This window comes from Gouania willdenowi, chromosome 22 (genome assembly GCF_900634775.1).
Source record: "Gouania willdenowi chromosome 22, fGouWil2.1, whole genome shotgun sequence".
Lineage (NCBI taxonomy): Eukaryota > Metazoa > Chordata > Actinopteri > Blenniiformes > Gobiesocidae > Gouania > Gouania willdenowi.
Window position 1 is genome coordinate 32,120,429 of NC_041065.1, and position 9,696 is coordinate 32,130,124.

General features: G+C 40.3%; 1 long non-coding RNA gene across 1 annotated transcript; it reads left to right on the top strand.

The window, feature by feature from the left end:
* Positions 1-559: 559 nt before the first annotated feature.
* On the top strand, positions 560-5,363 carry LOC114456102 (uncharacterized). The gene is made up of 3 exons (XR_003672790.1): positions 560-731; positions 871-1,025; positions 4,636-5,363. It is a non-coding gene; the product is annotated as an uncharacterized LOC114456102 (long non-coding RNA).
* Positions 5,364-9,696: the final 4,333 nt, after the last annotated feature.

Consider the following 9,696-nt stretch of genomic DNA (forward strand, 5'->3'; position numbering starts at 1 on the left):
CTAAAGAAGTTCTCCACCATCCTGTAGACATGTTTTACAATCCACATCCTTTCCTTTAGACTCTATCCCTTTGTGATTACCTGTTGCAGTAAATATCTATGATAAGTGTTGTAAACGTGTAGCGGTAGAAGAAGAAAGCAGCACTCAACGTGGGGTCTTATAATTTGCTAACAGCTCAAAGTCCTTCTTCTTCCTCTTCTGTGTAGTTTTACGGCGGTTGGCAACCAAGACCTCAAAGACCAAAGCACGAGCCAATAATTAGGCTGGACGTTGCGTCATCACGTCACAAGTTTGATGACGTCAACGCGTGGCTGACTTGCGCTGGTTTTTTTGCACTAAATTGATGCCATAAGAACCAGCTAGTTTGACTTCTGCCAAACTTATACACATATTACCCAGGCAGGCATCGGTGAAGAGGTGTGTGGGAGCGGCTGTGTTAGGGCTTTTCGTTCGGAGCTATAGTTGGAGCTCGAGCTACTTCAGAGCTAAAGACCCGGTTTGGTTTTCCACCGCAGCAGCGGGAAGTTGGAGCCACGTCCTTGCGTCACCACAATACGTCAGTACGTCACTGATTACGTAGCAGTTTACCCATGAGCGCTTGTCCCATAATGAAGCCCATGTTTTGACTGTTGACATCATATAAAGACTATCCTATCCTATGTAAATATTCAGCTGAACAACTCTACCGTCTTTAACAGAGGCACAGGAATCTGCGACATTTGTGAACACAGGTAATTATCAAAGACGTTGTATTGTTTAACCATGACTGAGTGTTAGCCTTTGCTAAGCTACTTCGCATCAACTACACTTGCATAAGTACAGCAGATAAAGACAATACGTTGATTTTGATATGTTTGTTTATCATTATAGATGCTCTTAATGCTGACTGAGCACGTCCGTGATTGCACTGCTGCTGCTGAGATTCAATACGACCAGAATCAGAACAAGTTTGTGTCAAACTAACGTGTCCTGATGTCATTCATTCATCTGTGTTTGGATCGAGAACCTACTGTGTGTGACTGAAGGTATGCTGTATTTAAATGTTTGTGTCCTCATCATGTTGTTTAACTTGTGTTATTAATGATCGACACCTTATTGATCCACATTTGTTTTCTACATATTGCTGCTGTTTGATTTGTTTCAATAAATTTTGATTTGAGGAAATCTCCACTGCATTCTATTTAATTGTCCTACTCATTAGGTGAGTATTGTATGAACTTTTCAATTCTAAAAATGTATCAAAATAAAAAAAACCAAACCTAATAGTGTGTGTTACAGCAGGTTATGTTTCTATCTTACAAAAAGTGGATGTAAAGAGCAATTAAATTATCTGAATAAAATAAAATACATGTGTGCTTACAAGTAGGCAACAAACAATGAACAAAGTCCTTGTAGAATACAAAATAAGTAACTTTATTTACACAAAGTAAAAATGGATATACAGTATAAACCAACTCAATATATATTAACATTGACTGACAAAAAATGATTGTGGGTTTTCTGTTAGAAAGGGCCAAAGTCTGCCTCTATCTACTCCAGAACCAACACCAGTCCAACCAGTTCTACACTCGTCTCTGCTGCACGATGTGTTACCTCGCGCAGCATTGCTTGCCAGGTGATTTTTCCGTTCTTCACCTGTTTGAGTTGCACGGCGTGTTACCTCGCGCAGTGTTGCTGGCCAAGCGATTTTTCCGTTCTTCACTCGTCTCTGCTGCACGATGTGTTGCCCCGCGCGCAGCGTTGCTAGCCAGGCGGGCATTTCGGACTTCAGGTGACTCAGCATCACGTGCCTGGCGCATTGCCTCACGTTTCCACTCTTTTTCTGCACGTCAATTTTTTGGCATGATACAACCAAAAGTGATTTGTAGAATAGTAATAGTAGTGCGTGCGGCTCAGACGCTCCTCCCACCTTGCAAGTCCCTTTTGGTTTAACCCCCATTTAGTTTAAAATTAAATTTTTGAAATGTAATCACCAAAAAAGTCAACAATAATGGATGCACACCCTTGGATTATGAGTAGCGTGAGGGTTGAGAGAACTGTTAGCTAGCTTCCCCCCACCTCCTACTGAGTGACCGAATGTGAGAGTGTGTTAGAGACTGAATGTTAAATGCATAAAGCTTACCATTGCTCCAGGCGCAGGAGTTTCCGGGGTTAAATCTTGGTTTAACTTCTTGGTTTTTGCTTAAAATTCTGTTAAAAAGTGAAAAAGTATAAGTAAAAGAGTTTATAAGTTCAAAAGTATTTGTCAACAGTTTTTTTAAACTACTGTTATCAATCCAGAACCAGGTCAAAGATAGAAAATATCAATGTTTATTAACCACACAGACTACTGAAAAAAACGTAGTTTTATGGAAATGCCGCAAAGCTTGTTGATGGATTCTTGCGAGACTACCTCAGGCACCATGCGATTAGCTTTAGCATAGCTTTCTTAACTATAAACATAACATACGTAGACGCATACTGTGGATGTTATGAGACCTAATAATAGGCCTGTTGTTAACTTGTTGTTATGCTTTGCTGTTAATGAACAGGTTTTGTTATGTCGTTTAAAATTATATATGTATTAATATAATTACTTCAGCCACTGCTTGTTACAGAAAAACTTAACATTGACACTAAAACATTGTGCAAATATATCTTGAGTCACTGTCAATCTTTACTTCATACGAAACTACAGTACGCCAGTTAAGTCAGCATGCATGGCTATACTGTACAACCCCTCGACTAACAGCGAAAGTTGGTCACACCAGTGCCACAACTGGAGATATTTGCTCCACACACACACTCACACACATCCACACAGACCTCCCTTGAATTATAGTATAGATATGACCTCTAATGGCTTGTGGTCTGTGATTAGGTCAAATGTTCTACCATACACATATGGATGTAGTCTTTCACATGCCCATACCAGTGCTAGAGCCTCTTTTTCTGTTTGAGAATATCTGCGCTTGCAGTCTGTTTGGCTACGACTTACATAACACACTGGTACCTCTTCCATATTCTGTCCCTGTATTAGCACTGCACCCAAACCTACTGGGCTTGCATCTGCTATGACTTTAGTCGGAGCTTCTTTGTCAAAATATACTAAGGCACCTGCTCTGGCGAGTTCAGATTTTAAACTTTCAAATGAATGTTTTTGCTCTGATCCAAATATAAACGTAGTCTCTCTCCTTGTTAAACATCTCAGAGGTTCTGAGAGTGTAGCAAACTGTGGTATAAAGCCTACCAGTCCAAGGAAGCTTCTCACCTCTGCAGCATTCTTCGGCTCCACCACAGCTCTCACTCTTTCCTCTGTTGGTCCAAAGTCTTTTTGTGACAGTAATATTCCCATGAATACAAGTCTGTTCATATTAAACTGGGACTTTTCTGGGTTTGGTGTTAATCCACAATCAGAAAGTCTCTTCATTACAGAATGCAGGCGCACATCATGTGTTTCCTGGTCCGGAGCGTGTATGATCACATCATCTGAGATGTTTTCCACACCTTCAATGCCTGCCAGTGCACTAGCGATCTCATGTTGGTATTGCTCACGGACTGATGAGACTCCAAATATAAGCCTTTTATATCTGTAAACTCCGTTGTGCACTGCAAATGTTGTGATATTGCTGGAATCCGGTGTTAACTCCAACTGATGATATCCCCATTTGAGATCTAGTTTACTGAAGATTGCAGAGCCATTAAGTCCTTGAAGTATTTCATCCACTGTGGGAATGGGATATCTTTCCCTAATTATTGCTTAATTTGCTTTCCTCATGTCTAAGCACATTCTGATGTCTGTGACATCTTTCTTTGGGAGTACCACTACAGGATTTACCCAAGGTGTAGGTCCTTCTACACGTTCTATAATGTCCATGTCAATCAGTTCATTTATCTGTTTCTCAACTGCATCCCTTAAATGGTAGGATGTGCATCTCAATGGTTGTGCTATTGGTTTCACATTTGGATCAATGTACAGGCTAATCTGTTTAGAGTCTAGTTTTCCTACTCCTTTAAACACTTTTGGATACTGCTCTTTCAGAGTGTGTTTTAAGTCTGTGACAGCAGCCCCATTTACACCTATTTTCAGCACCACTAATTTAATAGCAGTCATTTTTCCCAGGAGTGGTTCACCATTACCTCTTATCACAATAAACTCAGCCTCCTCAGTCCCATCGCCAATTTTGATTTCACATTTAAATGCTCCTTTAACAGATAGTGACTGTGTTGAGGAATATGCATACAAACTCCTCTGCCCTACAGGTACATATGAATGACATTTTATATTTTCAGCTTTTAGCTTTTCCCACACATTTTCTGCCATGACATTACTTGTAGCACCAGAATCTATTAACATTTTCAACTCTACTCCTCCAACAGAAAATGTTAGCTTTTCAGACACTTCATCATCTTTTACAATGAATGCATAATCAACTTGTTCTACCACGTTCACATTATGCTTTTTATGTCCTTTTGTACAACATACTTTTGAAAAATGGTCCTTACCATTGCATTTGTGACAAGTTTGTCCTCGTGCTGGGCATTTGGGATCCTTACCCATGTGATCAGTATAGACACACTCTGCAACACTGTCCATTTTAATTCCATCCTTCATTTTTTCTTTTGGTTTCATGTATTTTCCTTTTTGTGTTGTAGAAATTCGGTTGACGGTGTCTCCTCCCATCTTTCCTGCTGTGACGCTCATTGCTTCCAGCTGCTCCTCCACCCGCTCACATTGCGAAGCCAACTCCAATGTGCAAACCAATGTTAAACCTGGACCATCCTTGAGTAGCTTTCTCTGTACATATTCAGAAGTGCATTTACTCAGGATAGCGTCCCTTATCTGGTTATCTTTATCTCCTTGAAAGTCACAATCTTTTGCAGCTTGTCTCAAACGTGTACAAGACTGTTGCACCGTCTCACCTTGTCTTTGTGACAACTTGTGAAAAGTTTGGCGTGCGAAGGCTGCATCACTTGTGGAACGAAGTATGCGTGGAGAGCAGTCACCACCGCTGTGTAATCCATTGCCTCACCCGTCAGTGGTAAGGTAGAGAAAATGTCCTGCATGTCTTGTCCGGCCAAGTGTAGTAGAAGAGCACGTCTCCGCTGTTTAGTTGCATCCGTGGCATCATCAGTCAAAATAAGTCCTTTCCCGTCCGCATACAACTCAAAAGACGTCAACCACCTTGTCCACCTCGGTCCGAGCGTTGCTGGATCCGTGTAGTGAGGAAACGGTTGAATGCCTGACTTCTCCGTGCTGGTTTGAAACTCTCCCCACCTCGACATCATTATCCTCGTCTATCCCATCCTTGTCACCATTGTTGTGTGCTCACCCTAATACTTAATTAGGTTGTGCACTCTGAATTAAATCAATACAACAAGCACTGTCTTGGTTGGTTTCTTTATTCCACCAGGCACAATCAACCATTAACAAAACATGTGGCTCCTTTTGGCTCCACCTCCAAAAACATCACTTCAGCAGAGCGGTGACAACAGACGAATGACGTCTTGGTCTCCCCACATTACTAACCAGAATCTTGAAAAAACCATAGACTGTATAAAAGATGAACGGGACAACCTCCCGAGAAAGTGAAGCTTTTTTTTTTTTAGAGCTCCCCCTGCTGACTGGCTGAAATATAGCTCATAAACTCTGCCTCCTCAATGTTTACGGATGGGATTTGGGAAAATGTAAAGTTAAAATACTCGTCATATAATTTTTTTCCAAACCTAAACTCTGCTGTGATCATTAGTTATTATCACTCTACATTGTGCTCAAGTGCTGATTTTTCTGTGAAGTTATTTGAGGTTGAAAAACGGGATTTGAAGTCATATGTGACGATGATTGACAGCCGATGATTGGGCAGTTTGCTAAATGGGCGGGGCATGTGTCACTGCAATTTTGCGGTTGACCTCATTATGAGACATGATTTATTGCTCTGGTTGAATGATGGAGTCCAGTCGAAGCATGGTGATTTTATATAAAAAAGATTTATTATAAACTAAATGAAAAAGAGTACAAAAGAAGTGTCCCATTCTGTGGGAGTAAAGACGGTCAGGTACCAAGCAGGATGGTCAAAAAGGCTCCAGGCAGAGGAAGAAGCAAGACCTACTCTAACAGTTTCACAGCTTAAGCTTTTATACAGATAACAGAAAAGTTCCACCCTGAGGTGAGGAGAAGGAGGGAGTCAGATGCCCAACAGTGGAAACGTTTGAGGATGATGAAGATGTGTATATTATAAGGAAGATTGGGCGCCACTCTTATCTGTCCTTGATAGTGTGTGTGCGTGTATATCTGCATGTGAGTTTGAGTTTGGCCTTCAGCAGAGAATCTGTGTTGCACTGAGTACAATACGATCTGTACTGTTTAATCTAACATGACTCAGCTGTTCAAAAGTGCAAAGAGTAATGCAGTCATCATGTATTAAAACATGACAAACTGTACACATGGACATACATTTGACGATATGATGATGAATATAATAATTGTCATAACACATGGTACCAGGGCCTCTCCCACAGTAGCGCCCCTCAGCGCTGTATTTTGGCTTCAAGAATGTTGAGTACGAACAGCTATAGTCCACGCCCACTAGAAAAAACACACAAATTGTAATATCTTTTTAATAAAATTTTTAAAAAAGAAAAAAAATTGAGTTATTGTGCGTAAAATTTTCTTTAACAGTGCCATAAAATATCTGGCATTTTTTCATGGGAGCTTTGGAAATTTTGGCAATATGTATATATAAAGAAAACTTTACTTAGGAATTATTTATTGAAACTAGTACAGTGCCCTTCGGAAGTATGTATTCATGTGGGAGCTGAAGTAGAGTTGTCAATTATGGCCAAATGAGTATGTGTTTAAAGGTTGGATGTACAAAGAGGTGTTCATACTCTGTACTTTGTAGTGTTATTAAGGGGTTTATTTAGAGGTGCAAAGTAAAATAACGTGCGATTTCCCTGGTTTATTTCTATGTGACATGCGCATGATAAATTGATAATAAAGTTTGTACCAATACGGCGGTTTAGGTAGAATCTGATAAAAGACAAATTCGTAGAAATAAAAATATTTGTTTAGCATTTAACATTTCTTAGTACAGGGGTGATTATCGTGTGTCCGTGTGTGTCGGAGCAGATTGATTATAAGCTGTATGCCGTTTTAAATGATTGGCAAAATAAACAGTATAGTCCAGATTCACAGGTGGACAGTGGAGATGGGGTTCACACACATGCACGCTTCTATGTCCTGAAATGGACAGAAGTGTCCGCTGTGAAAGCGAAAGTAAACGGGAGTGCATCGCTCCGCTGTAGGACTCTCTCTTTTAATATTCTCGGGCTGAAAAAACAAAACATAAATGCACACACATACAAACACACAGACACTTACTTACTGTCTGAGCCGCTAGACTCTGGAAGAAGTCGATGCTCAGCCACTTCACTTCAATTAATCGACATTTGAAATGATAAAACAACAAAGTGTCTATTTGTACGGTTGCCGTGCAGACAACCCCCGGTGCTATTGGTATGATTACCGAAGTACACGTACGTAGCGTCTTCTGCTGTGTTCACACCGAATGCGTTTTCTGCGGCACCGCACGCATCTGCCGCACGAAACGTACTTCTTCTCTCATAAACATAAACCACCAGTGAAAAAAGCCGGCGTGATTACCGGCTAATGCTATCCTAGCTCAGTGCCGACTTTCAAAGATGAAAACTACAGAGAGAATGTTTACCTGCTACTACCACCTCCTTGCTGATTCTCATCCACGCCAAATCCTTCCTAGTCTGGTCCCAGTTAAAAAGGCCATGTCATACAGCTCCAGGTGGTCACACACAGCTTCTACTCCATGGTTGAATGGGTGAACACACCGGTGTCTGTGTTGAAGGCCTGACGTCATAATCATCAAAGACTCTGATTGACTTTCGTCATGCAAAACAGCCGCAGGAGTTCAATATTTTCAACTCTTGCCAATGTGCGGACATGCGTAAAATCGAGAGCGCGCTTGCACGGCCAACGCACTTGACGTGTGGATCGCACCGCACCACCGCATAGGAAAGATTTCACATCTGGGACGCATCTATCCATTGACTTTGTATGTAATCTGCATGTACGGACATTTTGTGATGCATCCGGTGTGAATGCAGCATTAGGGTTAGGGTTAGGTTATAACCCAATATCGCAACAATTTTTAGGGTTAGGGTAAGGTTTAGTCTCAGTCACGCGACCTAAACTGACCAATGACTGACCTATCACGTGACCTAAACTGACCAAATAGGGGCGCTGCCTACGGATAGAATGTTGGTATTATCATATGATATAGCATAGTCACTGCCATAAAACAATGCAATGGGAGCTTCTACAGTATATCAGTGCTCCATGTTTGCTTGGCTGTGTGCGCGCACATCTGATGCGGGCTCACGTAGCTACTCAAGTTCTTCAGCGATTGGCTCTGGCCGCACACGAGACTTTAGTGGCTCTGCTTCGCTTGCGGTAGACAATTTCATGAAATTATTCATTAACTGTAGCATTACAGTACAAACAAATGTGACATCGCACAGCTTTGAACCAAGCTGCAGCTATGTAGCAAGTATGAGCTGTCTGTCCCTGAACACCAGAGATATTTGAGGAACAGACACTGGACAAAAAAAGGAGCAATAAGTCACATTACTGATTAACTGGTAAATTGAAACGTTATTATTACATTAATAAATCAAAACAAAAAAAGGATGTTATGTACAAAATATGTGATTAAAGGAACCAGAGGTGGTGTAATGAATTTACTGGCGCTCCTCATTTCTTGCGATCAACTTCGGTGTGTGTTGACGGCTGCCGTTAGTGTCTAGCAGTATTATAACATGCAAAATAAATGTTTTTTACTGTCCTCAAAAAATCTGTGTAATTGTTTTTGCAAAAGTGTCAAATAGTAGAAGTTCTAACATTTATTGTTCCTCACAGCAGCCTCACAGACGATAGTCAGTCACCAGGTTATTTGGATACTATTTGGACCGTAACACAGCAAAACAAAACAAAGGTGAGCAGCTTTTTACAAGCTAAAAGATCTACAGACTGCATGAAAACATGAGCAGGACCAGAAAACTGTTAAAATAAATCCTAAACTGTCCTATTGTGTGAGAAGACCTGGTCCAGGACCTGAGGAGAGAAACCAAGTGCAGTGGACTTCAGCTCTCGCTCTAATTTCCCCATAAATATCCAAATATCTCACAAACAGAACAAGATTTAATTTTAAAACAGAAAAACGCTGCTTATCTGGTTTTTGGTTTTTCTGTATTTCTGTTTTGGTTTCAAGTCAGTAAAACAAAATAGTGGCACTGTTCGTTTGTTATTGTGATTTGGTTTTAAAACAGAATAATTAAAGAATGAAGGGTACATATGGGGTGCCAAGTGTAAAAAATTTAGTATAAAAGTTGTAGCTAACACATTTTCATTATTTATCTCACTTTTCTCATATTTAGCACATTTTCCTACATTTAACACAACATTTAACCACATATATAGAGGTAAAAAAAAAAAACATTAAATCTAAATATATAAATGGTATATGTTATATCTAAATGTTAAATCTATATCTAAATTTTAAATCTAAATGTTATATCTAAATGTTAAAGCTAAGTCTAAATGTTAAATCTTATATATAAATGTTAAATCCAAAGGAGTGTAATGTGAAGGGCAGCACGTCCACCTGCCAAGACCGCACGCTCAAT